Source organism: Cynocephalus volans, chromosome 8 (genome assembly GCF_027409185.1).
Source record: "Cynocephalus volans isolate mCynVol1 chromosome 8, mCynVol1.pri, whole genome shotgun sequence".
NCBI lineage: Eukaryota > Metazoa > Chordata > Mammalia > Dermoptera > Cynocephalidae > Cynocephalus > Cynocephalus volans.
The window spans coordinates 65,461,220-65,487,552 of NC_084467.1; the positions used below are offsets into that span (position 1 = coordinate 65,461,220).

Below are 26,333 nucleotides of genomic sequence, written 5' to 3' on the forward strand. Positions count from 1 at the left end.
ACAAGAGTAAGCAAAATGGATGATTATGAGATCACAGAAGTTGCTTCAATCAAGAAGTTTTAAATGAGAAAGGAAAGTAGTAAGGTAAAAATTCCTAAGTTAAAATGATGACAATAGAATGGCTACTTAGGAGAACATGAATGATACTGGAAGAAGACTTGCAATGAAAGAGACGCTCAACAATTTACATAAGAAACCCATTTGTAAAGGGGAGGCAGGAATAAGAGTTATAATCTGATTTGTCTACACTCCAAGGCACAATAAGTTTAAGATACTAACAAGGAAATAAGTAAAATTGTATTTCTTGAATCAGTAAATATTTATTGAATGCTGATTATGTGCTAAGCCCTGGGTTGCAGAGATGAAATACAGTGCCTGAAAACTTCCGTGCCTAAGACCTACAGACTAGTGGATGAGGCAAATTAGAGAACTGGGAATCAGGGTATTTTAAATACTGGTAGAGATTCACATGAATTGCTATGAAATCAGAGATGAAGGATAACTTAAACTACAGGGTCATGGAAAGCTTGCTAGTGTAGGTGAACCTTGAACCTAGTCCTAAAGAAGAGAAAGGACAAGAGTTCTAGGCAAATAAGGAAAAGAATGTATTTTTCAAACTCCAACTCAATAGAATAAATTTGTAACTCAATTTCAGAGATAAAAATGAATATCTCCATTGATATAGGTTGAATGTGTCCCCTAAAGTTTTACGTATTAGAAATGTAATCTCCACTGTGATGGTGTTAAAAGGTTAGGAAATCCTATTATGGTAGCTGAAAGGAGGGAGCTTTATGAGGTGATTAATTGTGAGGACTATGCCCTTGTGAATGCACTGATCCATTAATGGAGTAATGGACATGGTTCTGATGGCTTTAAAAGGAGAACAAGTGAGGAGTTACTCTCTCTTGCTCAGCCATTTTTGGCATGTGACCCCTGCATTACCGTGATGAGTCACCACTTAACAAGAAGGCCCTCGCCAGATGTGTTCTCTAGATTTTGGACTTCCAAGCCTCTGAAACTTTAAGAAATAAATTTTATTTCTTTATAAATTACCTAGATTCAGGTATTCTGTTATAAGAAACAGAAACAGGCTAATACAGAAAAATTGGTACTGAGAACTGGAGTGTTGCTTATAACCAATACTTGAAAATGTAGAAGCAGCTTTAGAACAGGGTAATGGTAGAGGCTGGAAGAATTTAGACAAGGAGACCAAGGAAAGTTTGGAACATTTTAGAAACTGATTAAATGGTGGTGACCAGAATGCTGATAGAACTATAGACAGTAAAGGCCATAATGAGGAGATCTCAGATGTAAATGAAAAGGAGCTTATTGGAAACTGGAGCAAAGTTCACCCTTGTTATGAACTGGCAAGGAACCTGGCTGCATTCCGTTTATGCCCAAAATTTTGTGAAACTTGGAGGTGCTGACCCAGGGTATTTGGTAGAAGAAATTTCTAAGCAGCAAAGCATTTGGGAAGCTGAATGGATACTTATAACAGGCTATGACAAGTTACAGCAGCAAAGGCATGAGGTAAAGCTGAAATTTATAATTAAATAGGAAGCAGAGGGTAAAAAATTGGAGAACTCTCACCCTGGTCACATAAAGAGTCAGAAAGTCTGTTCAAGAGAGGAAACCAAGCATGTAGCCCCGAGACCTTTTGCTAAGGAGATCAGTACAAAAGACAGAGATTGTCAAGAAAATGGAAAAAAGACCTTGAAGGCAGTTCAGAGATCTTTGAGGCTGCCCCTCCCATCACAGACCCAGAGGCCTAGGGAGACAGAATGGTTTCCAGGAACAGGTCCAAGATATCCTCCAAGGGCTCCCTGCCCAAGGCCACGTTGAGATGCTGCTCCCTGCACCCCGAGTGCTCTGGCTATTTCAGCTGCTCCAGCTGTGGCTAAATTGGCTCCAAGTACTGTTAGACCTGCAGCTTTGGAAGATACAATCCAGAAGCCTTCGTGGCATCCACATTGTGTTAAGCCTACAGTCTCACAAAATGCCAGATTTGTTCCACTCTGATTGCAAAGGATGTATGGAAAAGCCTGGGGGCCCAGGGAGAGATCTGTCACAGGGGTGAAGTCAACACAGAGAGCTTTCACTACAGCAATGGCAAGTGGAAATGTGGGGTCAGAGTTGTAGCAGAGAACACCCATCAGGACCATGCTGTGGGAACAGGACTGCCATGAAGACCCCAGACTTGTACAGCTACTGAGCGGAACACCAGCCTAGGAGAGCTAAAGCATGGCCTGATAGCAGGGATGTCATAGGAGTGGGACTGCCTGTGGACTTGGGGACCCAACCCCAACACCAGGGTGCAGAGGATGCCAAACATGGAGTTAAGGTAAATGATTTGCCAGCTTTGAGATTTAATACCTGCCCTCCTGGGTTTTGGACTTGTTTGGGACCTGTTACCCCTTTCTTTTGGCCCATTTCTCCCTTTTTGAATGGGAATATATACCCTATGCTTGTCCCACTATTGCATCTTGGAGTCGATAACTTGTTTTGATTTCACAGGTGGGATTTTGGACTTTTGAGCTCAGATAAGTTAAGACATTGGGGCTATGGGGATGAGATGAATGTATTTACATATGAAAAGAACATGAACTTTGGGGGCCAGGCAGAATAATACAGGTTGAATGTGTCCCCCAACGTTTCATGTTTTAGAAACTTAATCTTCACTGTGACAGTGTTAAGAGGGTAGAAAATCCTATTATGGTCACTGAAAGGTGAGGCTTTTACAAAGTGATTAGAATGTGAGGACTGTGCCCTTATAAACAGATTGATCCATTCATGGAGTAATGGATGTGGTTCTGATGGCTTTAAGAGGAGAGCAAGTGAGGAGTTTCTCCTGCTCAGCCATTATCACCATGTGACAACCATCCTCGCTTTGTATAGTCACCACCAGGAAAAGGCCCTCACTAAATGTGTTCCTGGATTTTGGACTTTCCAGCCTCCAAAACTGTAAGAAATAAACTTTATTTGTTTATAAGTCACCCAGTTTCAGGCACTCTGTTATAAGCAACAGAAACAGACTAATACATCTGAAAAACAAAACAAAACAAAACCAGGATTAAAGAAAACAGTGCTATGGGTAGAAAACCTTAGAGAGGATAAAAGGAATAAGGAAGATATATGAGACTATTCAGGGCATACACTATAGCCCATTTGGCCAGATGGAGGAAATGAATATCACATTCCTCATACTTTTTATGGCAAAAAGGAAATGAAAACTGAGATTAACTGAACATCCACTATGTAGCTACCAGATTATGCTAAGCGAATTCACATATACTGTCTCAAGATATGATAATTATTAGAGGTTTTAAAATAGCTAGGCATCTCGTAGAAGTCTTTTTGCTAAAATCAATGCATCTGATAAATTCTTGATGTGCCATGATAAAAGCCTCTGTTTGAGAAGTTAAAAACAAGAATAAGGATATGTGCTCTCTGAACCCAATTCTAATCAACAAAGAAAAATCAGTTAATGAAACAAAAGTAATAGAAACATTGGAAAAAATCCAAAATGTGGTCTTAGATCTTGATACAGTCAGGAATAGAAATGTTAAATGTAGCCAGACTTGTATTCTAAATATAGTCAGACTTATAATTGGACAGTACTTTCTAAACTTTTCAAGTATGGGGACTTCTTTTTAACATCAAACATATGTTTTACAGACTTTTCCTTAGTAATTATATCAATTAAATTTAAAAATATATAAAGGCTATGGGGGAACAGGGAGTTGAACAAACATTGCTATATTAAAAGCACATGTGATTTTTAGAATTTGCTTAAAAATTTTATCCAAAAATGTGATTAGGAATGCAGAATAATATAAGTAGCAGCTTAGGGGGGTGTATCTCATTTGAACAAACATCCGTAAAATTCATTTTAATATATTCTCAATACAATCTCACTAGCATTATTGTTATAAGGTATTAACACATTGATGCAACTAATATGCACATTTATGAAATCTGCTCTTGTAGAGTGGTGTGCGAGATTGAATGCCTGCTCTTGACAGCAAGAAGTAAATAATTTCTCACCTTTAGTTAATGCATTACATCTTTGAGGCTATCCTGGGGTCATTTAGTAAATTATCTTTCCAAGCACTAAATTGCTACTAGCTTCAAAGAGTTAATGAACCCCTTAAAAAGCAAGTGATTTTCATATTTCTCACCAGCAGGGTCAAGCCTGTCTATTCCTTAATCCTCTTACCATTGATGTGAGTCAGGAAGAGACACATACTATAATCCCAATTGCATGACTGGGACATTAAAGTCCAAAAGGGCTTACTGACTGGCATAAGGCCACAGAGAAGTATGTGCATAACTGTGACAGGAACTCATCAGTCCTTGGGTCCTGTGCTAAATCCACTAAGCAATATTGTTGATGTGCTATGGCTTGGCCTCAATAAATCTGAAAATGTGTTCATGTAAATAAGCACAGCTCAAGTAAAAAAAGAAAAGCCTTAAGATATGGATTTCTCTCTGAAACTGTAATCCTACTTTGAGGAATTATTTTATAAATGAATAATGAAAATTGACTCAAAAGTTATTTACAACCAGAAGATTTTCAACATCTAAGATGTGTGACTGCAGTTCAATAAATAGTACTAAAACCAGAAATCCTTTTCATGAAATATTAAAGGAATCAAATTTACTTTGAACCTAGGGCTGCAAAGATGGCAATCTGCATCAGAGTTTAGACCAAGCATAATTAATCCAAGTTCAAGTAAACTGACTGACTATTCCTTCATCTCTGCAGATAACTTTGAGTTTTTTGAGCAGTCCTAAGTCCAGTTTTTGGTTAGCAATTCAAGTTGATTTGGATAAATATGAGGGGGCTTCAACAAATTAATAGTTTTTTATTATCTTTTAATTCCATTTTTCCATGAATTTTTGAAGTACCCTCATATATTACCAGCCAAAATGTTTATCCAACAATCATTCAATGATGATTTGGTGCCATACACACTGTGTTGGTGTTAACAAACAAGTCTCTACCCTTATTAAGCTTATGACCTAATGGGAGAGACAATAAAATATGCACACAAGTAGATATTACACACAGAAGAAGTCTAGTGTCTGTAAGAGTGTATAGATGGTATGTATCTAAGAACCCGTTGTAAATGTGGTAGGAGTGAAGAAGTACTAACTAGGCAAAGGCGGACAGGGAAGGAAATGGACAGCTATAAAATCACATACCCTATTTCTATTTTTCATGTATATTTCATGCCATTAATTTCACTTTGTGTTGCATATTTGGTAACTTTACCTGCCTTTTTTATTATTAATTTATCTGGGTAATTACAGTATTCAGGGCTTTTTCATACATTATCTTATTTAATTCTATTTGATCCTCACAACAACTCTGCCAATTAAGTAGGATGATACTGTTATGCTCGTTTCAAATATGAGAACCTTGCATCTGAGATGAAAGAATTTGCCCAATGTCACATAATTAGTAAACAGTGAGGCAAAAATCGGAAACCAGATCTGACTCCTGGTCCAGTGAAACTGGAGAAAGACTCAGGTCTGCCTAAAGATAACTACACAGATAACCTTAAACAGAAGGGAGAAGTTCTGTAGTGACTTTTACAGGCAGTCGCCATTTATAATTGAGGCAAAACTCATTTGAAAATGGAAGGAAATGAATTGGCATAACACATTTCCCAAATGCACTTGCCAGTATACACTATTTTAATGAAGGAATCATGCTTATCAGAATACTGTTATTTGGCTTTTCAAATTCAGGTTGTTAGAGGGCTGGCCGATTAACTTAGTTGGTTAGAGCACAGCATTGTAACACCAAGGTCAAGGGTTTGGATGACCATACAGGCCAGCCACCGCTGTCCCCTCATCACTAAATTGTTAGAAATTTTATTCACAGAGTTCATAATCTAAGCATTGGTAAAGTGCAGTTTTGTCCATAGTTTTATTCATTGGTACTAAATGATTAGACAGAAAAAATCACTCTATAACATAAAAACTTAAAAACAAAACATGCTGGGTTTGTAGAAGAATATATCAGCGCACCAATACTAAATTTAAAGCTTATCTTAAATGGCATATACAAATAAGAATATATGTGCTTTCTTTTTTACACGTAAAATAATTCTAGTTAGACTTAAATTCCAAGTTAAAGCTTGCCAACCACTCCCTTGGAAGTGAATGCTATTCACCAATACTGATTAGTACACAACTAGAGGTAGACAAGGAGTTCCAATCCAACATACAAAGGGAGCCTTAGAAGAGAAAATTACACTTTTCCTATTGGCTTTTCTCTTTATTGCATGATGAGTATATTAAATCTTACACTAATTTTTAAATCAATACTATATAAAGGACTGCCACACTATCACTGTCTATTCCAATTACACCTTGTCACTATTAATACAAAAAAATGTATTCATACTGGTTGGCTGTTTTTTAATGTCTCTTCTTCACATTTACTAGAACCAAAATTTACCATCTAAGAACTTGATAGCTTTACACTTCTTTGAATCTAACCTCTGAGCCTCTCAAAGCTGATCTACATTCCTACATACTAGCCTTTCAGCAGACATTCATCAACATTTATTACACCAAGATTCTCAGGGTGACAATTTGTAAAAATGTGTTACATTTCCAGTCCACCATGTGAAATACTCATACTCTGCATGTGCCAAAGAAAATGCTAACATGGTGTCCAAGTGAAAACGGAGACATAACTCACTGAATGTATGAGCTTCTTTTCTTTTTGGCCACCTTTCCTCTAATCTGAGATAATCATTTTAATCTCTCTCCTTTACCAAAATAAATTTGATTTGGAATAGGGTTATTTGGGGGTACTTAATTAGGTAATTAGTATTTCCAAACACACATCATCAGAAAACATACTAATTGCACCAACTGAGCAGTTCATTTCAGACTATGCAAGGGCAACAACAGACTTTTGATTTAAATAACCAATTATGAATAAAGGTGAATTGTTTAAGTCAAAAAAAAAAACCCAAAACACATTGACTTATAAAGACAAACCCAGACCATTTGTCCAGTACTATTTGGGGGCACTTGTTAAAACTGAAAAGAAAATACAATGTTTTAGTACAGAAACTATAATTTTATCTTCTCTGAGTTATATAAGTGTCTTTCAGGTACATGAATCTTACGGATGCAGAGCAACTGATAAAACAGACATGAATATGGCTTGGACAACCTTTTCACAAGATGGTGCCAAAGGCAAAGAAGGAAGCTCCTGCCCCTGCCAAAGCCGAAGCCAAAGCAAAGGCTTTGAAGGCCAAGAAGGCAGTGCTGAAAGGTGTCCAAAGCCACAAAAAAAAGATCCACACATCACCCACCTTCTAATAGCCCAAGACACTGGCTCCAGAGGCAACCCAAATATCCTAGAAGAGCACCCCCAGGAGAAACAAGCTTGACCACTGTGCCATCGTCAAGTTCCCCCTCACCACTACGCCTGCCGTGAAGAAGACAGAAGACAACACCACACTTGTGTTCGTTGTGGACATCAAGGCCAATAAGCACCAGATCAAACAGGCTGTGAAGAAGCTCTGTGACACTGATGTGGCCAAGGTCAACACCTGATCAGGGCTGATGGAGAGAAGAAAGCGTATGTTCGACTGGCTCCTGATTACGATGCTTTGGTCGTTGCCAACAAAATTGGGATCATCTAAACTTGAGTCCAGACGGTTAATTCCAAATATACAATTTTTTCACCATTAAAAAAAAAAAAAAAGGCATGAATACAATCAGCCGATCAGTGAACAATTTTTTTAAACCCAAGTAATTACATTGAACTACAACAGGACTTCATAGCTGGATTGGACACATCATTAGTCTCTCAGAAGTAGTAACTGCAGCGCAACTTGAATGCCTTGACATTAATGCAGTTAGCTTATCACTCCACCACTCTTCACATTTTTGTCATCTCACTTTTTAACTTTTTCATTTTGTTTGTTGTAAACTTTTATTTGTTTATTTATTCATTGCAAATTGACAACTTATAATTGTATAAATTTATGGGGTACAAAGAGATGTTATGATTTATTAATACAATGGGGAATAATTACATCAAGCTAGTTAATATATCCTTCACCTCAAATACTTAACATTTTTTGTGGTGAGGACACTTGAGATATACTCTCCTAGCAATTTTGAAATGTGCAATACTCTATTATTAACTATATTCACCACGCTATGCAATAGATCTCAAAAAAAAATTTTCCTTCTGAGATTTTGACCTCACCCCTTTGACCATCATCTCCCCATTTCCCCCACCCCCGGCTTCTGTAACCACTGTTCTAACCATCTGCTTCTGTAAGTTCAATTTTCTAAGATTCCACATATAAATAAGAACATGTGGTATATGTCTTTCTGTGCCTTGCTTATTTCACTTAGCATAATGTTTTCCAATTTCCATGTTCCTGCAGATGAGGGAATTTCCTTCTCCACTGCCCCAGGGCCCTGCCGCCCCACTGGGGACCTGAGGCACGGAGCCAGGGGAAGCCAAACACAGTCACAACCAGGTCAAGAGAACACCAAAAACACCATTTTCACATGGGTAGCCCACCATAGCCACTGCAACTGCCATGGCTGCCACATAAGAGGCTAGTCTCTATAGCAGCAGTCACAGCCACCATGCAGATGGCACACCAGACTGTCAACTGCATTTACACAAGGAGAGGCACCAGAGGAGACCAAAAAAAAAAAGAGAGAAGAGGTCCCCTCTCTCCACAAAGCACACTCTAGAGTAAGAGAAGCATTTGATTTATGATAATGGGAGAGGACTTGATCACACCTGTCTCAGTACTGGACAGATGATCTAGGCAACAAACCAACAGAGGAACAGTTAATCTATCAGATGGAGAGAACAAATCTATGGTTATTAGGAGGGAGAGGAGGAGGGAGAAGGGGAGAGATAGGATAAGGGGCATAAAGAATAAGTATGATTTGTAACAATGAATATGCTAATAAAAAACCATATAAATAAATAAACTAGCTTTTGGGTATTTGGGGGGGAAAAGAATTTCCTTCTATTTTAAGGCTGAATAGTATTCCTTTGTGCATACATATCATATTTTCTTTATCCATTCATTTGTAGGACATTTAGGCTGATTCCATAACTTGGCTGTTAGGTATGAATAGTGCTGCAATGAACAAGGGAGTGCAGACATCCCTTTGACAAAGTGATGTCAAACTTTTGGGGTAAGTACACAGAAATGATATTTCTGGATAATATGGTAATTCTATTTTTAGTTTTTTGAGGAATTTCCAGACAATTTTCCAAAATGGATGTACTAATTTACATTCCCACCAACAGTGTGCACGGGTTCTTTTTTCTCTACCGTCTGGACAACACTTATCTTTCATCTTATCTTTTTGACAATAGCCATTTAATAGGCATAAGTTTATATCTCATTGTGGTTTTAATGTGCACTTCCCTAATGATCAGTGATACTGAGCACAGAAAACAATTTTTCTTAAATAACTGAAAGGGGCCTAAGATATCATAGAGTCCATTTTCCGATTATAGCAGTTAAGGCCACTGCGAAAAGCTCTTGGTTATTTTTAAATTTTTGCATCAATCTGAAATCATCTATCCTTGCAAAAATACCATTTTTTTCTATGTGAAAAATGTGACTTTCCAAATCCTTTATCTAAAGTCCATGTTCCCATGGATGGTAAGCAACAGTTAGGCTGTAGCCTAGTTGAGGTCAAGGTCTAGGACTTTGTTCATGTTGAATAAATAAATGAAAGAACCGCTGGATGAATCAGTAGGTGCTGTGTAAGATAACAACCAAGGCAGATACCATGTATGCTGATTTACCTGTAAGTCCCCAACATCCAGCACAGTCCTTGGCACAGAGTAGCCCCACAATAAATTTTGTCAGATTAGCTCTTTCACCCTCTCTTCCTGCAAGCTAGGGTAACAGCTCTTCAATAAACATTTTTGCCATATGGAGTACTGAAGCATAACATGTGTAAAAATTTTAAAACCTATTTCAAAGAGGCTCTTAGCAGCTGCCTCCTAGAATATTATCTCCCATTACAAGTCTCTAAAATAACCAATTCTGCTCACGGGAAGAATCGGGTGTGGCTCTACAAATAATCATACTTGGACAATCAGCAATTTGGGACAAAAAGACAATTTTTACAGGTCTTCTTTCAAAAAACAATGATGAATCTCTGGACTTAAACCAGGGAACTTCTTATGGGAGCAACACATTAGGGAAGTTTCTTTCTTCAGTTAGCCGTTTTTAAGAGAATCTACATTTGGAGCCACTGTTACATCAATAATCAACAGCTGGCTTTTTCTTTTCAATTCTCTTTTTTTTCAATTTCAATCCCTTTCATTTTCTCTACCCTCTGTGAATCTACGTAAGATATGTGAGAAGCTTCTGTAGAAATTTAGTACCACAAATGAAAAACCTTGAATTGGTAGAGAGAGAGACAGACGCACACAATACCAAAGCACAATAGAATGAAAAGGGGCAGCTATACCACTGAATGAAAAAAATACCTTACAACCCAAAAAAGTCAGTAAGAAAAAAAGACCTTATGACTCAAAAAAAAGGAGTGAAGGAAAAGAGAGAATGCAAAAGGGGGGAAGAAAAGGCAATACACAAAGGGCAGGAGAAAAGCAAGAAGCCAACAAAAGAGGATTTATGTTTGGCTGACTTTGACCCCAGGGAGACAGCTGACAATAAGGTTTGACCTGCACACAAAAGAAATGATCTCAAATGAATAGATGGCATGTCATACAAAACAAAGTGGGAGTATACAGAAGTGGACTAATGGGAAGAGAAGAAAAAAAATTGAAAATGAAAAATAAAAAGCAAATAAACTCATAAATAAGCTCTCATTTGGGAGTCCAGAGGGGCCCATGAAGCTCAGGGGTCATTTTTGCCCCCCCTTCTACTGGAATCTCTGACACTTCTCAAGTTCCTTAAAGCAATGGCATTGAAGACAGTTTTTAAAGCAGAGAGTGCCAAGACCACCTTCATCTTCAGGAGCCATAAATCCTAGGTCCTGATTCTAGAGGGATCTTGAAGCCACATATATTAAAAGGAATTAATTGGCACATCTAGGCCATAAATCCATATCCTTCCACATGTAAGCTTTTGTCACTTTAAACATTAGGATGAATGTCACTTGTGAGCAGTTTAAATTCCAGGAAACATTCAAATTTCCAATAAAGTTGATATATCCATCCAGCAGAAAATTAAGGAGTCATTACAAATAGCATTCTCAAAGAACTAAGAAATGGGAAAATATTCATGATACAGTTTTAAGAAACATGATGATAAACTATGTATGTCATATGATTTCAATTATTTAGTATATGTTAAATAACTGCTTTAGAGAAGCCATATATTAAATATTATATTAAATAACTTCTTTAAATAGATTCTTCAGCGAAAAGTAAATTAGGCATTTTTTTTTTTTACTTTTTTTTTAACAGTTTTTTATTGAAACATAATTGGCTATACATATTTGTGGGGTACAGACTTGAATATCAATGCCTGTGTACAATATGTGGTGATCAAATCAGGATAATTAGTATACTCGTGTTTACAAAACATAATCAATCTTTGTGACCCTTAACCAATTTCTTGCTAACTCCCCTCCCCCTCCCCATCCCCCACTTCTAATAATCAGTTCTCTCTTTTTTTTTAAAGTTCAACATATTATTGTGATTGTTGTTTCTTTCTTTCTTTCCTTTTTATTTATTTATTTATTTTTAGCTCCCACTTATGAGTAATGACATGCAGTATTTCTCTTTCTGTGACATTAGGCTTCTTTAGAGAAAATTAAATAACGTCTTTGGAGAAAATTAAATTAGGTCCCCACTGTATGCTACAAGCAGTTCATACTTATCAGCTGCAGCACTCACTGTAATGGTTATTACTTATTCCCTCAGCAACCCTGAAGCTGCTTGTCTTGGGCATTTAAGCACATCCAGTCCCCAGCATTGTGACTGATCCATACTAAGTACTCAGTAAATGTGGCTAAACAAATTAATAAATGAAATAACAAGCAAATAGAAAAAAGACTGGAAAGAAATACCAAAAAACACCCTTCTGACACACACAGCCAGCCCAGCAGTGACCATCAAGCCACCACAGGAAGCACCCCGGGCTCTCCAGAGCCAGGACAGTGGGGGCCTCGGGCTTCGGCCACACCCCCGAAACACCCACAGCCAGCCCATCAACGACCACCAAGCCACAGCAAGAAGGGCCCTGAGCTGGGTTCCTGAGCTGAGTTCCTGAGCTGAGGTGGTGGGGGACAAGGGCTTTTGCCACATACCCCCTGACATCTGCACCCAGCCTGGGAATGACCAAGCCACCGCTGGAAGCCCCCTGGTCTCCCCTGTGTGAATGTGGGGGGTGCCACAGGCCTCAATCCTGCCTCCTTCCTCCTTGTTCCATCACATTTCCTTCCCCTTTCCCCTTCTCTACCAACTGCTCCTCAATGACATCCTAGAATGCAAAAAAATAATATTAACAAAATTACATTTTCTTTAGGAGAAAAAAGAAAAAGAAAAAGAAACCAAATTAATAAATGAAATAAGCAAATAGAAAAAAGACTGGAAAAAAATGCCAAAAAAAATGATTAAAGTTGTTTTTGGAGTGATGTGATTAGAAGTGGTTTTTAATTTCCCTCTTTAAAAAATTCTATATGTTAAAAATTTCTAAAATGAGAATATCTTGTATAATCACAAAAAGTTATGAGTTAAAAAAAAGCTAGTCTCAAAGAGCACATATTGTATGATTCCATTTATGAGATTTTCAGAATAGGCAAATCAATAGAAACAGATTATCAGCTGCCTAGGGCTGAGGGCCAGGAGGGATGGGGAGGGAACGCTAATGAAATTTCTCACTGGCATAATGAAAATATTCTAAAATGAGACTATGATGATGGTTTCACAACTCTGTGAATATACTAAAAAGCACTGGACTGTATACTTTAAACAGAAGAACTTTATGAAACAAATTATATCTCAATAAAACCATTTAAAATATTTTTAAAGTTATTAGGAAAAATTATTTTATCACCATCTCTTCTCTTTCCATTTGAACCCACAAACAGGCCTTCAGGTTATAGCTCTGGATATCTCCCTAAACACATAATTTTTTTCTCATAGCATCTCAACAAAAGACAATAGAAAAAGTATAGCACAAAGTATGAGCACCTTCATAAGGTATATTTCCTAGTTCATAAGCTAGGTCACCTTAAGTAGAAATCCTTCTGGGTTTGCAACATCATTATTTGTACCATGCACAGACACACAAAATTCTTAATTACAAAATATAGGAAAGCCCATCGTATTTTAAAATTATGCACTATTCCACAAACAATAAATTCATATATACTGAAGCCATTATTTTTTCTTTCCTTCTTTAGTATACATCTCTAACCACCATCTCCTAAATAACATATACTTATTATTTATATATATATATATACTTATTATTTAATAACAACTCTCCAACCACTCAGCTCTGAGTCATCTAAATTCCTCATGATGCCTTTTGTAAGATGGAAATGGGTAGGTAAGGTTGTCTGTTAGGGAGTAAGACATTTCTTTGAATTGCTGAATGAAAACTCCCTGGCTAACTGTCATTTTCCTTTAAAAACTAGAGTGTGGAATAATCTTGAGACAGTTGATAAGAATGCCAAAGACTAAGGATTATGATGCTAGGAGGACTGGCTCCATCATGGGGAAAAAAGGGGGAGAGGCACTGAAATGGCACGGTCACTGAAATTATAAAGGCAAATTTCTGGAAATTTCAGAACAGAGAGAACCATGTTTATCAGATCTGAACTGAAGATAAATTTCATTCTCTTAAGCAAAGGCTTTCTTTGTTTTTGACATCCCATAAATTATAAGCACTAGATTAAATTATTATACTTAAAGGATAGTAATATTGTTATGATGAAACACTCTCAAACTTGGAGTGAGCAGACCAATCCCAACTCACTTAAACTTGCTGAATTTAAGAAGACATAAATTTCGAGTTTTGAAATTGTTCTGCTTTGGCTACCACACATAAAATACAACCTTCCCAATTACTGAGAGATAGAGATAGACGGATGGATGGATGGACAGACAGACCTACAGACAGACAGACAGATAGAGGGGATAACAGAATGTGAGGATAAAAAAGAGGAAAGAAGAAGGGGGGAAAGGAGGGAAAGAGGGAAAAATACTGAAAATTTCAACTGGCGATGATAAGCTACAAGACTGTTTAGAAGAGAAAATAATTTAGGTGAAAAGACTCATAAAATAACATTAGGATTTAAGGGACATAAGTTAAAATAGCACCATGAGAGCTAAAAAAAAAAAATCATTTTCCCTGATTTATACTATGCCTTAATACATTGTAAGAAAATGGAGTATAGCAGGGAGAAGGGAGAGGTGGGGAAAGAGAGAGAGAGATTGTGCTATTTTAACCTTACACCATTTTTCAAATATCTATTATTTACTGAAAAAGAAATCTCTGTCCTATTTAAGACAACACTGTTATATGCGCAAGATGGCTTTGACAGGGAGAAGGCACAAGGGTTTTTAAATGATGACTCAGCAATATATTCCAGAGCCGAGTTGTCCTGACTCAGGGTCACAGGGACTGAAAGACAGTAATATCCAGTCCATTAACAGAAAGGCTATCATAGACTCAAAATGTGATATAAGTACAGCAATAAACTCTGCTTAGCCTGACACAAGGACACAACAGTAGAAAACATAAAAATAGAGAGTAGGGGTAAGCCCCCAAATTTCAGACAACATGGTGGGTACATTCTGAAATGCTGCATTGAATTTGGAGAAAGGCAACCACATAGTCATTCTTTTAAATACTGTTCACAGATGGACCAGTTTAAAATGCAAGGTAAAGCGAGAATAGCAGAGAAATGATGTAACATCTGGGACTACATAGCACTGAGGTAGAGTGCAGATAGCTCTGAGGTAGGGGTCAAAGGTCTCCATGTTTCATTTCCTCTTCTGAAATGTGAATATCTGTCTGACTTGCCTCTTGAGCTAATATTTGGGAAAATATTTTAAAAGCCATAGAATACTACAAAAAGTGTTATTTGAAGTTAAGAATAGGTTAAGACAATGGAGACTGCCAGTCTGACATCAACGAGTAGTGCTAAATTTACTGTACCAGATTATAAGGATTCTCTGTGAAAGGAAAAGCCCTGGCCTGAGCACGAAAATAAAACACACCAGGAGACAGGGACTCAACCAAAGTGTATGAGGCAGGCAAAGTGATCAAGCGGGCTGCCCTCTTGAGAGTGGGAGCAGCAGGAGTGTCGGGTGGGCCTTCTACATCCCGTTAGGCTGAGCTGGACTGTTCTTCCCTATAGGTGGAGAAGTTCACGCGCACTGGAAGGGGATGTGGCGGTGAGGAAGAAGCGGAGGGGGGTCTTTGTTCTCAGTGGGTGAGAAGCTCTAGGGACCTGAAACTTCCTGCAGCCATTTTTGGACTGACATTGGTCATAACATAATTGGCTAACGCTCTGGAATTTTTTACTTAAGAGGACCACTCCAAAAGGGTAGAAGCTCAAATGCAGAAGGTACTGCCAAACCACTGTGGTCTGAGTAACAGGTGTCTCTTTAGGTTACTGCTGCTATCCCCCTACATCCTGGACTCCTCCACATTTGAATGAGAGTGACATGGCAGACATGAAATGGGGCTTGAATCTAGAAGAACTAGGAAAGAACAATGCACACAGCATACAAGACATCAGGGGCCCTCATTTAGCCAGTAGCATCCTTTTCTGGTTTGGGGGCCTGAAAAGTGGAAAACAGAGGAAAAGGTAAAAGGATATTTGTGAAGAATTACCAAAACTGGAAGAGAAGGAGCCGGAGGAGAGGAAGGTGTTGATGGTGAAGAAGTTGATGAAAAGAGCTCAGACATGTCCCCTGCAGAAGAGACATCGGGGCCACTGCCTGAGGAGTCCACTGCAGGTGACCAGTCTGCAAGATCTTTTATCTTGGATGAAATGACCGAAGAGGAGGAAGATGCTTGTGACTTCAGTACTGACTACGTATATAACAGAACCTGGTCCTTCTGTCAGGGGTTTTATTAACATTCTGAGCTATTAAGTTGTTCTATGTATATAACACGCCAGTTTGTTATGGTATGACACAAGCTGTGTAAACTTTCTAAATATGTCTCATGAAAAAAATCAGGCAAATTTTTTTAAAAAATGAGTTGGTTAAGAATAGGTGAGAAATCCCTTTATTTCTGATCCAGCTCACATTTTTCTTTCCTGACCTTGTGTATTAGTGATTCTGTCATAGTGCCTCTCTGCTTTTCCTATGAAGAGCCTCCACAATCAGTAATGTCCACTATTTGGTATGAGGAAAGCCTAGATTCAACTAGTCCACCCATGCTTGCTGAGATTACTGTGTTTAAGGTTCTGAATTGAGTTTCAGCCAAACTTCCTCCTCCAGTGCGGGAGAGAAGGATGCCCTGCCAGATTCCTTCCCCCACACTGTCACCACTCCGGCATGCACTGGCCTTGCTGGTGGACTAACTCCAGCACGAGAATGAGTGAAAGGTGTGCTCCCCCACCCTAGTCTTCTCCCCACTCACTAGTCCTACACTTATGGCTTAGAACTTGTCCCCAAACAACCTGGAACTAAACTAGATACGCAGCATTCTATTTCCAGAGCTTGATGAAGGCTTTCTTATTCCGAATGAACAGCTTTGAGACAGAAGGAAATGAGGGATCAACATTTTCTTCCTGCAGCTTAAATTATACTTCCTTCACTTTAGGATCCCCTGGAGGCTGTTCACCTCCTGTTCCTTCCTTCAAAGTGGGAGTCATCAACAGGAAGGAATGGGGAAAGAGGCAGAAAGAGAGAAAGATAATCAGTCCCTCTTGTTTGGTTCCCTTTTAAGTCCTATACAGACTCAGCAGATGGTTATGAAAACCCAGTGCAAATACACGTGGAAATGAATACGTATTGAGGACCCACTATGGCTGGGACCGAAACTGCATGTTTCTGTACAATGACTTCACACAAACAACACCATTTCCAGGTTATAAAAAACTAGTAAGAACTACCTTGGGAACAATCAAACAGATCCCAAATGATCACCAAGAACTCCCTGGAGAGAAAATACTTCTTTTCCCATGGTTTGTCTGCTTAGCAACGGCTAGTACATGACAGCAATACTGTCACATGCCCTTCAGGTAGCAAGGCATTTAGATGAGACTTTGGGGACAGACAGACCAAGGTGCAAATTCCGACTCAGTCACTATTTGTCATCTAATCTTGAACAAGTAATTTCTATCATTTCCAATATGCTAGATAAGTAATTCTTATATCAAAAACTCACAGCTTAAGACAAATAAGCTAGATAAGAAGGACGTTACTGTTACACTCCTATATGTTTGCTAAACCAGTGGTTCACAACTAGGGTAGATTTTGCCCTCCAGAGGACATTTGGCAATATCTGAAGACATTGTTGATTGTTACAACTGTAGGTGAGGGTGCTACTGGCATCTAGGGAGAAGTGGCCACAGCACGGATGGCTGCTAAATCATACTACAATGTTCAGGACAGCCCTTTACAACAAAGGATTATCTAGACCAAAATGTTAATAGTGCCAATGTTGAGAAACCCTTCTATATGGAAATAAAACATTCAAAGTTGAAAGCAGATACATGTGTTGAGTCTGATTTAACAGTATAGTATTTAACAGAAATACAAACAGGACAATATGTTAGACACATCGTTAAAAATAGTCATACACTGTGATCCAGTTACTTCACTTTTAGGAGTTTATCCTAATGAATGCACCCAAAGATTTATGTAAGAGCAAATGGATTAGAAAATTAAAAACAGCAAATTGTCAATTGTAGTTTGGGAAAATTAGTCTTCCAAACTGAGATGATTCTGGGAGTAAAGGGGGATGCTTTAATAATTTTGCCAGAACAATAACCATAACTGAGGACTTCCCTGGGCAAATGAGGACATATGATCCTCCTGGATATAAGAGAATGGGAAAATAAAGTATGCCACTTTGTTATTATGGAATGGTATGCAGTCAGCAAAAATATTTTAAAGAATGTTTAACAAAATGGTAGAGTGATAATGATACACTATTAACTGTAAAAAACTGAATATTAAATTTATGACTGAAACTTTGTAATATATTTCCTTACATGTTTTGAAAACAGAATGAAGAAAAATAAATCAAATTTTTAACATTGGTTCACTGGCTGTTAAAATTACAGCTAATGTTTATTTTTTTCTCTATATTCAAAATTGCCTATAATTTTTTCTTTAAATTATGAATGCAGTATCCTGCTACTTTAGGAAGAAATGTAATTCGGTCCTAGTTGATGAGGGAAAGTTTTGTTTTGTTTTGTTTTGATAGAAAAATGCCAGTTGATAAATATAGAAGAAATGATATAAATTCGAAAAATCACAATTTTTACAACTCCCAGTGAAATAATTGTATCAGGTAAGGGTCATCACTGGATTCTAAAATCTCTAGGTGAAACACTGTTGGGATATTTACAAGGTGTTAGGATATTTACAAGATAAATTAGTTGGTAACTGCAATGTGAAAAACATACCTTCAAAATGAAGAGATCTGATGATCACCATATTAACAAAGCGATCAAATTTAATCATTTTAGTGGAAAACATGGCATTACATACCTTCTGTTATGACATAATGTGAAATAAGAACATCATCTACATATCCTTGCCAAAAATGTTTAGCTTGAATCTAATCAAGCCATTAGGCCTATTTCAATTTACAGGAAATCAGGACATATAAGAACTAGGAAAACCACACCATGCAGAAGAAATCAGGGACATCCAGAATGTGGGACATTCTATACAGTTCAACTGTCCTGCAATGTCTTCAAAAAGTAAATGTTATAAAAAAGAAATAAAAGGACTTTGAGGTTAAAAGACATTAGAAAGACACAGCCAAATGTGAATGACATTTAAATCCTGGGATTTTTTGTGTGTCATTTTTTTAAAAAGATATATAAATGTCATTTTTGAACAACTGGGGAAATTTGAATATAAATTGGTTATATTATGGGGCATGTGTGCATATACATATATAGATATAATTCTCTTAGATACAATGATGGCATTGTAGTTATAAAAAAATATTATGGTGAATATCATGTCTGCAACCTATTTTCAAAGTGTTCAGAAAAAAGTAAACATACTTACAAACAGTTACACAAAGTAATTACGGAAAAATATGAACAACTATAAAGTCAAGGTAATGAGTACAAGCGTTCATATTGTATTATTCTTGGAATCTTTCCGTATACTTGAAAAATATTTAAATGTATATTTAAGGGAAGAAATAACAAAAAAGTAATGTTTAAAATAATATATTTGAAGCAATATAATGACATTTAAAGTAACATAATTAGTAGTCCTAGAGTTAACTCTTGTCTTTTCAGGACCAGGTAAATAATAGTTTCGTAAAATTGGAGAACCCACAGCCATCTCCTCAGAGTTCAGATTTCCTCATCCTCCACTCTGCTTCAGGCTAGCTCTTCAGTTTCCACTTCCATTTGTCCCCTCAGTTCCTGTAATATATTTCAGTTGCTGTCCTCTCCACCACAGGTGTTACCACCTTCTCGACCAATTCCATCTTTGGGGGTCTTTATCTCCCCAAGATTAATGAAAATAGAGCATAGATCAGTCAGCAACTAACTTTCTTACTGTGGCAAGAACACTGTTGATCAGATACTCCTAGGTGCTCCCATCCTTTCCCCAGGCTACTGCACAGGGATAGGTAGGTTGGGGCCAGGTAACTGATTCAGGAAGAAAAAGTATATGCCACTTCTGGGCCAAGACAGCTAAGAGCCACAGGGCCACGTCCAACACTTTCTTCCCTTTTCAGGGCAACCTTGTGGGCTAAGTGAGCCCAGTGGTTGGGCTACAAAGTGGAGGAAGATTCCCCATTCACATTAGCCTATGACATGAGCAGGAAATACATTTTTATCCTGTTAAGCCACTGAGATGTCAGGGTTTGTCTGCTGCAGCAGCTGGTCTTAATTATCCTAATTAATACACTCAACATGTAAGGCAAACATGTGAGACCCCTTTCTTAAAACATTTTCTATTTCTTTTATTTTCATTTTACTTCTAATAGTATCTAACACTTAGTGCTTACCACAGTGTGGGGAGAATAGGATAATTTGGTCAGGCTCCCTCAAGACTCAGGTCTGGGTTGGGGTGGAGGAGCACCTATTCTCATTTCTTTGTAAACAAATTGTGTGTGGGTGGAGTTAGTGCATATGTGCACCAATATATCTTTTTAAGTAATTGCTATTGTGTGTTCTTCAGTTAGTTAGCAGAGCTGGGGGCAGAGCTCACCTCTAAAAATAGAGCATGTTTACTCTGCTGGCAGCTGCTCAGTTTTTCTTTGGACTCTGCCAGTAGCAGTTGAGTTTCTGAGTTTCTCTGTGGACTGCTTAGCTCATAGTGTTGTGTGTGCTGAATAAAGACTATTCCTTCTTCAACCAAGGCTCCAAGGACCGTTTTGTTACCTAGCTCATAGACCTGCGTGTGAAGGGTTTGTGAACAGGCTCAAGGGGTCTGTGAGCTCCAGACCCTAGCCCTAGCTCTACACACAGGCACTGTGATTTATAAATATTCTCTCATTTAATGTTCTCAACAACGTAATAAGGAAGGTACTATTATCATTCCAATTTTGCCCATGAAGAAACTGGGACTCAGAGAAATTAAGTAACTCACCCAAGGTCACACTGGACACATACTCACAATTTATCTGATTCTAGATCCCAAACTGTTTACAATTAACCCATGTCAATTCACAGTGTTAATTATTCGCTAGGAAAATATAGAGAGCTGGGGAACCCAACCCAAACCCCTTAGGCTAAGCCTCAGGGTAACTTTTCTTCTGCCCAGTCTTGCCCTTATTTCCTTGTACTCCAGAGCCCCCACCCAACTTTCTTCTTCTAGTGATTATTACCATTATGCACTCTATGTCCCTGGAGCTCCTTTTTTGGGGGGACCAGTTTCCCTTCTTTTCTGACCCTGAAAATAGGCACAGGAAAAACCTTTATTGTTTCTTTGATTTTTTTGTTTGTTTGGGGGTTTTTTGTTTTGTTTTTGTTTTTGTTTTTTGCTTTCAGAGGTTAATTTCTCATTACAGTGGGGAAACAAAATGAATGTAGAAAAATTATACCAATCTTAATGTAGTGGTCCCTGATATACATATATTAGTTTATATGAAATTTCCAATATTCCACTGCTTATGACTTACATAAACAGTAATTTTATATGGTTTAACTTAATAGTTTCCAAAACCTTTCTGAGAGGTCAACAGGAAACCCCTCTACCTTTGCATCCAGCTCACCCTTTCTTTGAATCCTGCCTTTAACATACAATTAAGAAGGAACAATTGGTATTGAATTGGGAAATTCACATCTCTGATGATTTCCAGAGCAAGCAATGCCCTTCCTCCAAATACCTACCTCACAACGCAAGAAGCACATTTGGCCATCGATATCAACCCTCTTCCCCCCCACCAAAATAAAAAAAAAAGAAAAGGAAAGAAAGAAAAGTTTAATAGTTTGGGAACTTCTTTTGCTGGGACTTCTACACATCCTTTTGATATTTTCCTTTGCTTTACCAGATAAGGGCCACAAATGCCACACTCTAACAAAAAGAGAGCCAAGCAAGCATGAAATGACCCACAATTGGATGACTTCGCAACAAAATCCACAAAACAACATCATACTTTTTAAAAAGGATTTGCAAACCTCAGAGTAAGTCATTGGCCTTGGATAGCACTAATGCTGGAAGATATATCTGGCCCTATCCTACATGAGAATTCAGATTTCTTGATTTCTTTACCACCTATTAATCGGTAACATTTCCAAGGAACAATTTTACTTCTTTTATTTTAAATTGATTTCTCTTTTTAGCAAGACTGTGCTTTTTGAGAGCACTGAGGCAAAGAATTCACTTAATTTTACTTTACTAAATCAATTTCTACAAGCCCCTCAGTGGATTACCCTTGCTATCCATTAGACACATTTCTAGGCTGACCTTTTGTCTCTCGTGCAATATCGTACCACTTTTAGTTAGTCTTACTGAAATGTTTTTGTCATTTTCCATCTTTGCTCCTTCTGTCATTTTTAAACTCAGAACTTCACTCTAATTTCTCCACTTCTCTTTTGAATTTGAAGTGTATTGTGTGCTTTTTGTGGCCTTCATTATGTTTTATACACTGGGGTTCATCCATGTTGGTCTTTTCTAATCATACTATATTGATTGCTATACAGCAAGCCTCCTCCGCTCTGGGAACACTATTCGTCTCTTAACTATTTTTTTACCTTCCAATACTGAGAACCACTGCATTTTTTCTTAACTAGTCCTTTCCAGGAAATGTTAGGCTATCCACAGTTCTAGTGGCCAAGATCTATTCACTAGAATCATAATTACTTCTCTCTCAGCATTAACTCTCTGTTGACAAGTTTTAAAAGAAAACCACGATTACAAAAGGTAGAAGAGACATGTGTCAAGAGCAGAAAAGACATTTTCAGGAGAATATTCGGGAAGCAACAAAAACATAATAATTTACAAAGATATGAGAAAGAAGAAATAAAGGATCATTTCTTGAAGAAATATAAAATGGGAAATATTGAGTTAAAGAACAGTACAAACACTTGGATCTCACAAAAATAAAAGTAAATAACTTTAATGTCTAGTGTGCCAAATACAAAAATACCAGCTATTACGAATGCCAATCGTTTGTCAAAAACAGGCTACCATCTTTTCTTTTGTAAACTTCTGCAACAGTCTCCCCCTTGGTCTCACTCACCCCAGTATTGTCACCCTCCAATACTTCTCTAGAATCTTGCCAGAGTCCTTGTCATAAAATGAATCTTTAACCATTTCTCTGCTGGAAAATCTTTCAGTGGCTCCCTATTCCATCTAGAATAAAGTCCCGGTGCTTGCAAAACTGTACATATCTGCACCCTGTTTACCTTTCTATCCTCATTTCTTGTACTTTTTTTTCTTCCCAAGATCTGTATGTTCCAAACAAAACGTCCTCTATGATCTTCCTTTGGATTTTTGTGTGTTTTTTCCAGAATGCTCTTTCCTCATCCAACTCTTCTTGGTCTATCTACTGCCTATTCATCTTTCACACAGAGCCTCTTCTTACCTGACTCCTTAAGTGAAAGTTAAGTACTCCCCTTCTGTATACTATCACAGTTCATCATATTTCTCCTGTCACAGCACATGACTTACTATTACATTATCTTGTTTACTTAACTACATCCCACTCTAATCAGCTAACAGTATGATGGTAGTGACAATGTTTATCATTTTTTCCCTGAGATCACATCACCCAGCACCAAACCTGGCACCTGATGAAAACTGATAAATACTTTATTGGATGGATGTTGTACAAATATTTATAAACACTTAGGTTTGTAACACTTGGCTATGGCTTAATTTGAAGCTCTACTTTCAATCCTTGTTGAAAATCTTTCTAGAATAAGTATTGGCAACTCTTAGCATGTTCTTTAAATATGGTTCATTAGTAAATTACCTTTGGGATGTGGGATGGGTGCCACCTCTATTATCTCTTCCCTACCAACTGTAAGGGCTATATCGTAGTTGATACAAGATGCCCATCATGTCCAAAATTCAGCAGCTGGTGTTCTCCTAGCACCCACCTAGTCCTCTTTGCCTGTTCAGAGGTAGTCAGTCAGCTACTACAATGCCCCGTGTTCCACTGAATAGTCAGGGTTGCCCAGTGAATGGCATCTCCCAGCTCTGTTAGCCTGACAACAGGACAGATCAAGCATCTTAGAAGGAGAAGACTGTCAACCTCTATTCTGTAATGAATCAGTCTACTTTTCTGTTTTAGTAAATCTAGGACAATAGGAAAAACTGAATCTATTTGGGATGACTAAGTAGTTTATAAGATCTCAGGGTCATCATTCTAGCAATAGTGTTCTGGGAACTGTAGATTTTACAGATAGGGAAAAGTGAGTAGAAAGTGTACAAATCCCCTCTAGATGTTTTTGAAATCAAAGACTACTTAATTCAATATATTCTGCTTGATTTTTTAAATTTCATTCCCTCCTCTTCAAAATTTTTCCCACAAGGGCAGAAAATTCAGTCAGCTACAAGAAACTATATTGAATCATATCTGAAATGTTTACATATACAAGTTCACCCATTAAAGTAATATCAAATTTAGTGACTCAAGAGAGAAATTTCTAAGAAAAATTATACAAATGTTATAAGTAGAAATAACTACCTTGACTTTGCAAGAAATGACATTTTTTATTTATTTATTTTATTTTTTTTAAAGATGACCGGTAAGGGGATCTTAACCCTTGACTTGGTGTTGTCAGCACCATGCTCTTCCAAGTGAGCAAACCGGCCATCCCTGCATGGGATCCAAACCCGTGGCCTTGGTGTTATCAGCACCACACTCTCCCAAGTGAGCCACGGGCCGGCCCAATGACATTTTTTAAATATCAGAAAAAGGTAATAAGAAATAAAGAAAGCCTTTGAGCATTTGGAGGGACAAATTCCAACCAAAACTACTTTTTATTGATTTATTATTATTAATAGAAAAAAAACTGAAAAGGATGTGGCTTACTGCCCAAAGTAGGGTATCACTGAGAAAGTATTTGTATTTGTCTTATTATTAAGAATAGTTAAGTATTCGGCTACCAAAAAAAAAAAGTGACACCATGTCAAGGAGAGTGAAAGTAAAACAAATGCTATCCAAAATATTGGTAATTTATTACTTGGTATAATTTAAAATTAAATGCCTTTTGATTTATAGAATAATCAACCTGTCAGGATTAAAATGGGCCATGAATTTTCAAAAACGACATCAATAGAAATAAACTGTAGAAAAGCCATTTTGGACTATCCTAAATCTAAACAACCCGACCTCTAAATGTATCTGTTCATTTGCTTCTTTTTATTTTTGACTACAAATTTGCTGATAGATGTTGCATCTCATAATTGTCAATCAAACTTTGGTATTTCTCCTTTGTTTACCCAGTAATTGCTCTCAGTAATACCTCCTGACTCTTCACTCTTACCAAAAACTAAACTTTGGTACATTACCAATGACCCTGACATTTTGCAGTAGCCCCTCCCTATCCCATCGGATACCATAACTAGCAACCAACTCCTGAATGTTTTTCCCTGACCACCACTGACAAAACCCAAAGTCCCATCCTATGACTCTGTCCAAATAGGTCTCAGCCACAACAGTAGTCAGAAGTGAGGTCACATACCAGGACTAGTAACAGAAAGGTCAGGTATTTGAACAGAGAAGTAGTGGATATTAAAGTTAGCAAGTGTAATGTGGTTTCCCGCCCAGCTGCTAGAAAACCTGATAAATCTGGAACTCTAATAATTAAAACATGCCTTGCAGCTTTACCAAGATGCTCCCCAAACTGGCTTCCATGATCAATAATGTAGAAGCAGCTACACAATACAATTTTTCTTTTGGAGATTCAGAAAGTGCATTGGCACTTTAAAAGATAAAAGTATGGCCCTAAATAAACCTGTTTAGCTTTGTTTAACATGATATTTAACCTGGTATTTGCCAAACATATTTTTAAATTAATGTATTTTTTAATTAGCAAATTAAAATTGTATATATTTATCATGTACAACATGTTGCCAAACCTTTTTTGACCACTGAACACCTATTAAGATCTCAGAGAACTTGTATCCAAAGGAATACGCTTGAGGAAAACTGATCTGCTCTGTCATTCATATTTGCTGTGCAGAATGCTAGGAACCAGATACAGAAGAGAACAGCTAATTTTTAGAGACTTCAGTTTCCCCCTCTGTAAAATGAAGGTTAAGATAGACAAGTGGTATTTAACCCTCCCTGTACATTGCAGTCACCGATACCATCCCGATACAGTCTTAACCCGGACCAACTAAGCAGTCTCCTGCAGTAGGGAATGGGCAGGTTTTAATAGCTCCCCAGGTGATTCTAATGTGCTACTAGACTAGACCAGTGATTCCCAAAGTGTGTTACCCAAATCATCAGTATTAGCATCACCTAGAAACTTGTTGGAACACGAATTCTCAGGGCTCACCCCAGCCTACTTCACCAAAACCTCCAGGGGTGGGGTCCAGAAAGCTGAGTTTTAACACACTCTCCAGGTGACTCTGATACACCCTTGAGTTGGAAAACCACTGGATTAGACAATCAGTGAACTTCCCTCCAGCTCTAAAATGCTATTATGTTTTGACCTCTAACAGCCTTTTCAAGGATTTTTGTTATCCAGACTTTTAGTCATATAGA

General features: G+C 37.7%; 1 pseudogene; it reads left to right on the top strand.

Moving 5' to 3' along the window:
- The first annotated feature begins 7,209 nt into the window (after window positions 1-7,209).
- Window positions 7,210-7,673, top strand: LOC134382957 (large ribosomal subunit protein uL23-like; annotated as a pseudogene).
- Window positions 7,674-26,333: the final 18,660 nt, after the last annotated feature.